The following is an 11,664-nucleotide window of genomic DNA, read 5'->3' on the forward strand; positions in this document are numbered from 1 at the left end:
GAATAGAATATTTGCATATGACGAGATTAAAGACTCCAACTTAAGGTGCGGTAGTGGGAACAAATATGGGGTCAAATAAGAAGCACAACTAACAATTGAATAAACAGACAACATGCTAGCAGGGGGGTGTATATTGTAGCGTCCCCGAAGAGTTAGTGCTGCAAGTACTATTTGTTCGGTTGTGTTTATGTTGTGTTACGGTGCGGATGTTCTCCCGAAAATGAATTTGTCATTCTTGTTTGGTGTGGGTTCACAGTATGGCGCATATTTGTTTCAGTGTTAAAGTTGTTCATACGGCCCATGCTCAGTGTGACCTGTATGGCTGTTGACCAAGTATGCCTTGCATTCACTTGTGTGTGTGAAAAGCCGTAGTTATTATGTGACTGACCTGGCACGCAAAGAATAGAATAGAATAGAATAGAATGGACTTTATTGTCATTATATTTGCATATAACGAGATTAAAGACTCCAACTTAAGGTGCGATAGTGGGAACAAATATGGGGTCAAATAAAAAGCACAACAAACAACATGCTAGCGGGGGGGGAATATTGTAGCGTCCCCGAAGAGTTAGAGCTGCAAGGGGTTCAGGGTATTTGTTCCGTTTTGTGTTTATTTAGTGTTACGGTGCGGATGTTCTCCCGGAAATGGGTTTGTCAATCTTGTTTGGTGTGGGTTCACGGTATGGCGCATATTTGTTACAGTGTTAAAGTTGCTCATACGGCCACGCTCAGTGTGACCAAGTATGCCTTGCATTCACTTGTGTGTGTGAAAAGCCGTAGTTATTATGTGACTGAGCTGGCACGCAAAGAATAGAATAGAATATTTGCATATAACGAGATTAAAGACTCCAACTTAAGGTGCGGTAGTGGGAACAAATATGGGGTCAAATAAAAAGCACAACTAACAATTGAATAAACAGACAACATGCTAGCGGGGGGGTGTATATTGTAGCGTCCCCGAAGAGTTAGAGCTGCAAGGGGTTCAGGGTATTTTTCCCGTTTTGTGTTTATTTTGTGTAACGGTGCGGATGTTCTCCCGAAAATGAGCTTGTCATTCTTGTTTGGTGTGGGTTCACAGTGTGGCGCATATTTGTTACAGTGTTAAAGTTGTTTGTACAGTTACCCTCAGTGTGACCTGTATGGCTGTTGACCAAGTACGCCTTGCATTCGCTTGTCTGTGTGAAAAGCCGTAGTTATTATGTGACTGAGCTGGCATGCAAAGAATAGAATAGAATAGAATGGACTTTATTGTCATTATATTTGCATATAACGAGATTAAAAGACTCCAACTTAAAAATATGGGGTAAAATACAAAGCACAACTAACAATTGAATAAACAGACAACATGCTAGCGGGGGGGGGTGTATATTGTAGCGTCCCCGAAGAGTTAGAGCTGCAAGGGGTTCAGGGTATTTGTTCCGTTTTGTGTTTATTTAGTGTTACGGTGCGGATGTTCTCCCGAAAATGGGTTTGTCATTCTTGTTTGGTGTGGATTCACAGTATGGCGCATATTTGTTACAGTGTTAAAGTTGTTCATAAAGCCCATGCTCAGTGTGACCTGCATGGCTGTTGACCAAGTATGCCTTGCATTCGCTTGTGTGTGTGAAAAGCCGTAGTTATTATGTGACTGACCTGGCACGCAAAGAATAGAATAGAATAGAATAGAATGGACTTTATTGTCATTATATTTGCATATAATGAGATTAAAGACTCCAACTTAAGGTGCGATAGTGGGAACAAATATGGGGTCAAATAAAAAGCACAACAAACAACATGCTAGCGGGGGGGGGGGAATATTGTAGCGTCCCCGAAGAGTTAGAGCTGCAAGGGGTTCAGGGTATTTGTTCCGTTTTGTGTTTATTTTGTGTTACGGTGCGGATGTTCTCCCGAAAATGGGGTTGTCATTCTTGTTTGGTGTGGGTTCACAGTGTGGCGCATATTTGTTACAGTGTTAAAGTTGTTTATACAGTTACCCTCAGTGTGACCTGTATGGCTGTTGACCAAGTATGCATTGCATTCGCTTGTGTGTGTGAAAAGGCGTAGTTATTATGTGACTGACCTGGCACGCAAAGAATAGAATAGAATAGAATGAACTTTATTGTCATTATATTTGCATATAACGGGATTAAAGACTCCAACTTAAAGTGCGGTAGTGGGAACAAATATGGGATAAAATAAAAAGCACAACTAACAATTGAATAAACAGACAACATGCTAGCGGGGGGTGTATATTGTAGCGTCCCCGAAGAGTTAGAGCTGCAAGGGGTTCAGGGTATTTGTTCCGTTCTGTGTTTATGTTGTGTTACGGTGCGTATGTTCTCCCGAAAATGAGCTTGTCATTCTTGTTTGGTGTGGGTTCACAGTGTGGCGCATATTTGTTACAGTGTTAAAGTTGTTCATACGGCCACGCTCAGTGTGACCTGTATGGCTGTTTGAAACAGAAAACAATAGTAGTTATAAAAGAAAAAAAAATGAGAGGGACAAGCGGTAGAAAATGGATGGAGTGGACTTGTGCGGTCTTTAAGTTGAAGTGGAGTGGTAATTGTGTGTTGGCGGCACTTTGTGGTCACAATAATTCATTAACTTATGCCAGTGCTTCTTTGATTATTTTCTGCTACACCTCGCCACTTAGAAAAAAAAAACATTTTGAAAAATGTATTGTTGAATGGTGCGGACACGTTTGTTACTGGACACTTTGTAATATACCTCCTCCTTGTAGACGTTGTACGTGTAAATAATATACACCTATAATTATTTGATACTTGTTTTTTTCCTGACAAATGTGCTGTTTTAGACGTCTAGCTTGTATGCTATTGTGTGCTTAGCTGCTGTGTAGCTGCTAGCTCCTAGTAGTCTACAGCCTAGCATCTATGCTATTGGCTGCTCAGCCTAGTCTACGGTCTAGCATGTTTACCTTTTGCAAATGACTCGACTAAAATAGTAGAAAACACTGACCTTGTGTGCTTATTTGAGGAAATTTCGATGTTATTGGTCAGTCCAGCTTTTGAACATGTAAACAAAGCTCCAGGACCACGTGTATCGCACATGATATCACACATTTTTAAAACAAAAACCAGTGCGAAAAAAAAAAACGCTCCCAGCGACAAAAACTGCATGCTACAAGTAGTCAGACTACAACTGTGGAACGCTCTCCCTGACCACCTGAGGGCACCACAGACTGTGGATGTTTTTAAAAAAAAAAGGCTTACAACCCTTCCTTTTTAAAAACGCCTTTTTTATAGATATATGCATACTAGTTCCAGCTATTAAGGCTGTTCTAGTTTTTATTTTGTATTAATTTGAATTATCTTACACTGTAGCACTTTGAGTTTGTTTGCTCAATGTAAAGTGCTTTTTACAAATAAAATCTATTATTATTATCATTATTACAAGGTGAGGCTGACATGAGCGTCCTTCTTGCTACAAGTAGTCAGACTACAACTGTGGAACTCTCTCCCCGGCCACCTGAGGGCACCACAGACTGTGGATGCTTTTAAAAAAGGCTTAAAAACCCTTCCTTTTAAAAAAGCCGTTTTATAGATATATGCATACTAGTTCCAGCTATTAACGCTGTTCTAGTTTTAATTTGTGTATTAATTTGAATTATCTTACACTGTAGCACTTTGAGTTTGTTTTCTCAATGTAAAGTGCTTTTTACAAATACAATCTATTATTATTATCATTACAAGGTGAGGCTGACATGAGCGTCCCTCTTGCAACAAGTAGTCAGACAACAACTGTGGAACTCTCTCCCTGACCACCTGAGGGCACCACAGACTGTGGATGCTTTTAAAAAAGGCTTAAAAACCCTTCTTTTTAAAAACGCCTTTTTTATAGATATATGCATACTAGTTCCAGCTATTAAGGCTGTTCTAGTTTTGATTTTGTATTAATTTAAATTATCTTACACTGTAGCACTTTGAGTTTGTTTGCTCAATGTAAAGTGCTTTTTACAAATAAAATCTATTATTATTATTATCATTACAAGGTGAGGCTGACATGAGCGTCCCTCTTGCTACAAGTAGTCAGACTACAACTGTGGAACTCTCTCCCTGACCACCTGAGGGCACCACAGACTGTGGATGCTTTTAAAAAAAGGCTTACGACCCTTCTTTTTAAAAACGCCTTTTTTATAGATATATGCATACTAGTTCCAGCTATTAAGGCTGTTCTAGTTTTTATTTTGTATTAATTTGAATTATCTTACACTGTAGCACTTTGAGTTTGTTTGCTCAATGTAAAGTGCTTTTTACAAATAAAATCTATTATTATTATCATTATTACAAGGTGAGGCTGACATGAGCGTCCCTCTTGCTACAAGTAGTCAGACTACAACTGTGGAACTCGCTCCCTGACCACCTGAGGGCACCACAGACTGTGGATGCTTTTAATAAAAGGCTTAAAAACCCTTCCTTTTAAAAACGCCTTTTTTATAGATATATGCATACTAGTTCCAGCTATTAAGGCTGTTCTAGTTTTTATTTTGTATCAATTTAAATTATCTTACACTGTAGCACTTTGAGTTTGTTTGCTCAATGTAAAGTGCTTTTTGCAAATAAAATCTATTATTATTATCATTATTACAAGGTGAGGCTGACATGAGCGTCCCTCTTGCTACAAGTAGTCAGACTACAACTGTGGAACTCTCTCCCTGACCACCTGAAGGCACCACAGACTGAGGGTGTTTTTAAAAAAAGGCTTACAACCCTTCTTTTTAAAAACGCCTTTTTTATAGATATATGCATACTAGTTCCAGCTATTAACGCTGTTCTAGTTTTAATTTGTGTATTAATTTGAATTATCTTACACTGTAGCACTTTGAGTTTGTTTTCTCAATGTAAAGTGCTTTTTACAAATAAAATCTATTATTATTATTATTATTATTATTACAAGGTGAGGCTGACATGAGCGTCCCTCTTGCTACAAATAGTCAGACTACAACTGTGGAACTCTCTCCCTGACCACCTGAGGGCACCACAGACTGTGGATGCTTTTTTTAAAAAGGCTTAAAAACCCTTCCTTTTAAAAAAGCCTTTTTATAGATATATGCATACTAGTTCCAGCTATTAAGGCTGTTCTAGTTTTTATTTTTGTATTAATTTGAATTATCTTACACTGTAGCACTTTGAGTTTGTTTGCTCAATGTAAAGTGCTTTTTACAAATAAAATCTATTATTATTATCATTACAAGGTGAGGCTGACATGAGCGTCCCTCTTGCTACAAGTAGTCAGACTACAACTGTGGAACTCTCTCCCTGACCACCTGAGGGCACCACAGACTGTGGATACTTTTAAAAAAGGCTTAAAAACCCTTCCTTTTAAAAAAGCCTTTTTATAGATATATGCATACTAGTTCCAGCTATTAGGCTGTTCTAGTTTTTATTTTGTATTAATTTAAATGATCTTACACTGTAGCACTTTGAGTTTGTTTTCTCAATGTAAAGTGCTTTTTACAAATAAAATCTATTATTATTATCATTATTACAAGGTGAGGCTGACATGAGCGTCCCTCTTGCTACAAGTAGTCAGACTACAACTGTGGAACTTGCTCCCTGACCACCTGAGGGCACCACAGACTGTGGATGTTTTTTTAAAAAGGCGTAAAAACCCTTCTTTAAAAAAAAAAAAAAAACTTTTTATCGATAAATGCATACTAGTTCCAGCTATTAAGGCTGTTCTAGTTTTTATTTTTGTATTAATTTGAATTATCTTACACTGTAGCACTTTGAGTTTGTTTTCTCAATGTAAAGTGCTTTTTACAAAAAAAAAGTATTAATTTTATTATTACAAGGTGAGGCTGACATGAGCGTCCCTCTTGCTACAAGTAGTCAGACTACAACTGTGGAACTCGCTCCCTGACGACCTGAGGGCACCACAGACTGTGGATGTTTTTTTTTTAAAAGGCGTAAAAACCCTTCTTTTTTAAAAAAAAAACTTTTTATCGATAAATGCATACTAGTTCCAGCTATTAAGCTGTTCTAGTTATTATTTTGTATTTATTTTTATTATCTTTTTATTATTATTATTTTCTTTTTTTAATACACTGTAGCACTTTGAGGTTATTTGCTCAATGTAAAGTGCTTTTTACTAAAAAATGTATTAATATTATTATTACAAGGTGAGGCTGACATGAGCGTCCCTCTTTAAAGACATGAGAGAGGCAGAATGAAAATGTACATTTTTTATTTATGTCTTTGTTAAAAGCTGCCTTTAAAGAAGGACATTTCATGCAGTCTGAGGTCAATTTGCAGACTTCTGTCCTGGTCCATGATGTTGTGGTTTTGGAAGTTTTGTCTCTGCATTCTACATGCGTTTGTTTTTTTTTCTCTCCCTGTGATTGCAGGATTTTTTTTATTTTGCAGCATTTCCCTGTTGCGTTTGTTTTGTGACGTTTTTGGTTTCGGTTAACTTTCTTTGTTTTGACGTTGCCGCAACTGTTCCTTGCCGGCCACCGTAGAAAATAAACTTACTGACAAAATGCATAAGCATCGAGCTTGTTTTGCTTTGTCAAATGGAACAGCTCGAAAGCGAGGTTTAAATAATGTCCAATGGGCTTGTAACAATATTCTTATTATTTGGGAGGTTATTTACATGTTGTTATTGGTTGGTGTTACCGTCACCAGTGAGGTTGGCACGTTGTGTAAATGGTAAATAAAAACAGAATACAATGATTTGCAAATCCCTTTCAACCTATGTTCAACTAAACAGACAGCAGAGACAAGATACTAAACGTTCGAACAGGAAAATGTTGTTATTTTTTGCAAATATTAGCTCATTTGGAATTTGATGCCTGCAACATGTTTCAAAAAAGCTGGCACAAGTGGCAAGAAAGACTGAGAAAGTTGGGGAATGCTCATCAAACACTTATTTGGAACATGTCACAGGTGGGTGCCGTGATTGGGTATAAAAGCAGCTTCCATGAAATGCTCGGTCATTCACAAACAAGGAGGGTAACCCCTTTATGAACAAATGCGGGAGCAAAAGGTCAAACAGTTTAAGAACAACATTTCTCGACCAGCTATTGCAAGGAATTTAGAGATTTCACCATCTACGGTCCGTAATATCATCAAAAAGTTCAGAGAATCTGGAGAAATCCCTGCACGTAAGCGATGATATTACGGACCTTCGATGCCTCAGACGGTACTATGTCAAAAAGCAACAGTGTGTAAGGGATATCACCCCATGGGCTCAGGAACACTTCAGAAAACCTCTGTCAGTAACTACAGTACGTCGCTACATCTGTGAGTGCAAGTTATAACTCTACTATGCAAAGTGAAAGCCATTTTATCAACAACACCCAGAAACGCTGTCGGCTTCACTGGGACCGAGCTCATCTAAGATGGACTGATGCAAAGTGGAAAAGTGTTCTGTGGTCTGACGAGTCCACATTTCAAATTGTTTTTGGAAACTGTGGACGTAGTGTCCTCCGGACCGAAGAGGAAATGAACCATTCGGATTGTTATAGGCACAAAGTTCAACAGCCAGCATCTGTGATGGTATGGGGGTGTATTAGTGCCCAAGGCATGGGTAACTTACACATCTGTGAAGGCACCATTAATGCTGAAAGGTACATACAGGGTTTGGAGCAACATATGTTGCCATCTAAACATCGTTATCATGGACGCCCCTGCTTATTTCAGCAAGAAAATTCCAAACCAGCTGTTACAACAGTGTGGCTTTATAGTAAAAGAGTGCGGGTTCTAGACTGGCATGCCTGTAGTCCAGACCTTTCTCCCATTGAGAATGTGCGGCGCATTATGGAGCCTAAAATACCACAACGGAGACTGTTGAACAACTTAAGCTGTACATCAAGCAAGAATGGTAAATAATTCCACCTGAAAAGCTTCAAACATTTCTCTCCTCTTTGCCCAAATGTTTACTGAGTGTTGTTAAAAGAAAAGGCCAGTGGTAAAAATGGCCCTGTGACAACTTTTTTGCAATGTGTTGCTGCCATTAAATTCAACGTTAATGAGTATTTGCAATAAAAAATAAAAAATAAAATTCAGTTTGAACATTATATATCTTCTCTTTGCAGTCGATTCAATTCAATATAAGTTGAAAAGGATTTGCAAATCATTGTATTTACGAATTACACAAAGTGCCAACTTCACTGGTTTTGGGTTTTGTAATTAGCATTATCCATCCATCCATTTTCTACCGCTTGTCCCGTTCGGGGTCGCTGGAGCCTATCTAAGCTGCATTCGGACGGAAGGCGGGGTACACCCTGGACAAGTCACCACCTCATCGCAGGGCCAACACAGATAGACAGACAACATTCACACTCACATTCACACACTAGGGCCAATTTAGTGTTGCCAATCAACCTATCCCCAGGTGCATGTCTTTGGAAGTGGGAGGGGCCTATCCCCAGGTGCATGTCTTTGGAAGTGGGAGGGGCCTATCCCCAGGTGCATGTCTTTGGAGGTGGGAGGAAGCCGCACTACCTGAAGGAAACTCACACAGTCATGGAGAGAACATGCTAACTCCACACAGAAAGATCCGGGATTGAACTCAGGACTACTCATGACCTTCGTATTGCGAGGCACATGCACTAACCCCTCCTCCACCGTGCTGCCCTAATAATAATAAATATTAAAGGCCTACTGAAAGCCACTACTAGCGACCACGCAGTCTGATAGTTTACATATCAATGATGAAATATTAACATTGCAACACATGCCAATACGGCCTTTTTAGTTTACTAAATTACAATTTAAAATTTTCCACAAAGTATCCTGTTGAAAACGTGCGCGTGACGTCACCAGTGGTAGCGGATATGTTCTTCCAGCACCGATCACGCCTAAAAGTAGTCTGTTTTTAATCGCATAAGTACACAGTATTCTGGACATCTGTGTCGCAGAATCTTTTGCAATTTGTCAAATTAATAATGGAGACGTCAAAGAAGAAAGATGTTGGTGGAAAGCGGTGTATTGCAGCCGGCTGTAGCAACACAAACACCACCGGTGTTTCTTTGTTTGTTGTGAAGCTTTAATATGGAACAGAGCGGTCGAGCGAACATGGTTCCCCACCACACGTCAACCGGCAGGTTTCGGTGAGAAAATGGTGGTAATAAGTCGGCTCTTACCGTAAACATGAGAGGAGCTCGTGTCGTTCCTCCTGCAGCTGTCAAAGAGGCAGCTGCCACTTTCTTGGCTCCTCTGTGGCTTCCCTCAGAGACACTGGCGGTCACCACACCCCTCTGACTTTCAGGTATGACTATATAATCTCACTAAAACACTAGTAACACAATAATCAGATAAGGGATTTTCCAGAATGATCCTAGTAAATGTGTCTAATCGCTCCCATTGCCCTCGTCTTTTTTTCTTCTTCTTCTAGTCCTTCACTCTCACTTTCCTCATCCACGAATCGTTCATCCTCGCTCAAATTAATGGGGAAATTGTCGTTTTCTCGGTCCAGCTGCTGGTGGCCATGATTGTAAACAATGTGAGGATGTGAGGAGCTCTACAACCCGTGACGTCACACACACATCGTCTGCTACTTCCGGTACAGGCAAGGCTTTTTTATTAGCGACCAAAAGTTGCGAACTTTATCGTGGATGTTCTCTACTAAATCCTTTCAGCAAAAATATGGCAATATCGTGAAATGATCAAGTATGACACACAGAATGGACCTGCGTTTAAATAAGAAAATCTCATTATATGAGGGGTCAGTGCGTCCGCCTCACAATACAAAGGTCCTGAGTAGTCAGGGTTCAATCCCGGGCTCGGGGACTTTCTGTGTGGAGTTGGCGTGGGTTCCCTCCAGGTACTCCGGCTTCCTCCCACCTCCAAAGACATGCACCTGGGGATAGGTTGATTGGCCACACTAAATTGTCCCTTAGTATGTGAGTGTGAATCTTGTCTATCTGTGTTGGCCCTGCGATGAGGTGGTGACCTGTCCAGGGTGTACACCGCCTTCCGCCCGATCGTAGCTGAGATAGGCACCAGCGACCCCAAAGGGAATAAGCGGTAGGAAATGGATGGATGGTAGGCCCACCCTTATGTGGGCCTACCGAGGATGTCGTAGTGGTTTGTGCAGCCCTTTGAGACACTAGTGATTTAGGGCTATATAAGTAAACATTGATTGATGTATTAAATATGATTATTTTCTTGTTGTTGTAAGTTTAAAGCACACACTTTCCCATCCCACAACAATCCCTATGTATCAAACTAAACATAATTTCCTAAAGAACAGTGATCGCCTTGAGTTGGTGTCAAATAAAAAGGGAAATAAAGTGGTCAGGCGAAGCAAAACAGAGCCTCAACCTAACCCAACAGCGCCAACACCCACGTAATCCTGCTTCCCCATTGGCTGTCACTAGCTGAGAGCCCGCCTCCAAGCCTGTCCGATTGGCCGCCGCTGCCGTCAAGGCTACGCGCTACTCCAAAATAAAGAGCCCGTGTTCAAGCTGGGTTGAGGTCGAAGATAAACAAGTTGGAGGCCTCCATGGCGGTGGCCTAAATACAAACACTAAAAAAAAAAGCATTTAGCGACTCAAACAACGTCCACGACCCACAAAACATCCGCTTAACGTGCGCCCACCGCCGCCTTCGTGCTGGCTGTTCGCTGTTTGCACCAACCATGACACTAATGGCCACATTGCTAAAGGCTAGCAGCTAGCTAGTGGTTTTGACGTAAAAGGAATGTAAAATTAAAAAAAAACATTTATTTAATGTGTTTTTTTTATTATTATTCAACAACAAAGGGGGGGAAATACCCGAAGAATGTTCTAGAAGCTCTGTAGTGCGTGTGTGTTGGGGGGCGTGTACCTGCTGGAGGGAAGAGAAAAAAAAAAAAAAAAGTCAACGTTTTTGTTTTTTACTTCACTTTAAACGCAAGCAAACCCACTTCCACGCACACGTGGGGACGCGGATTGTTGTGGAGAAGTTGAAAGTGGCCATGTCCGAGTCTTACATAAGCGCTATTTTTTTTAAGGCGGGAATTAAAGACGGCGCGAAAGTGCTAAAGGCAACAATGATGATGAAGCATTATTTTGTTTTTTTAAAGAAAATGAAAAAAAATGCGCTTATTTTTGGGGAGCGCTGAGTGGAAATAACACGACAACAACAACAACAACAAACACGTTGTTGTTGTGTTTTTGTCTCCACGGTGGACGAGTTTTTAAATGCGGAAATGGAGGAGCTCGGCTCGGCTCGGAATGACTCGGCTCGGCTCGGAATGGCTCCGAATGGCCTTCGTCCGAGCCGCGCTACCTGGCGAGCTAACACCACTTCGCGGTGTGGACCAAAGTGTCTCACTCACCTCCAGGCGGGCGCCGTCGGCCTCCGTCAGCGTGCGAGAAGCTCTTTTTTTAAAAAGAGTGGCGGGGGGAAAAAGAAAAAGTGTAGTTTTTTTTGGTCCGGCAGCTTGCAGGGTTTGAGTGTTCACGCTGTCTCTGCTCGCAAGGCTTTGTTTTGTTTTGCCTTCTTCCTCCTCACTTCCTGGAAGGCGCGTGACTTGCCCCCATCACGTGGTACAGGGCTCGGCCAATGGGAGCGAGGCAGCCTCGGCCAGCTCTGTAACATTGCAACAGCGAGCATCGCCGCATGATACAACACCGAGGGGTGTGTGTGTGTGTGTGTGTGTGTGTGTGTGTGTGTGTGGAGGGAAATTACTAGCCAAACTCCACACACACGCAAGTAAAAAAAAATGTTTTTTTCCCCC

At 40.9% G+C, this 11,664-nt stretch overlaps 1 protein-coding gene across 1 annotated transcript in view; it reads right to left on the minus strand.

The window, feature by feature from the left end:
• The window catches only part of crebrf (creb3 regulatory factor), a 34,685-nt gene extending 23,239 nt beyond the window's left edge, over positions 1–11,446 (minus strand). The window contains exon 1 of the mRNA XM_061899239.1: positions 11,263–11,446. The gene's annotated coding sequence lies outside the window, so the exon portion shown is untranslated. The remainder of the gene's footprint in view (positions 1–11,262) is intronic.
• Between the last annotated feature and the right edge of the window lie 218 nt (positions 11,447–11,664).

Source organism: Nerophis ophidion, linkage group LG04 (assembly GCF_033978795.1).
Source record: "Nerophis ophidion isolate RoL-2023_Sa linkage group LG04, RoL_Noph_v1.0, whole genome shotgun sequence".
Taxonomy (NCBI): domain Eukaryota; kingdom Metazoa; phylum Chordata; class Actinopteri; order Syngnathiformes; family Syngnathidae; genus Nerophis; species Nerophis ophidion.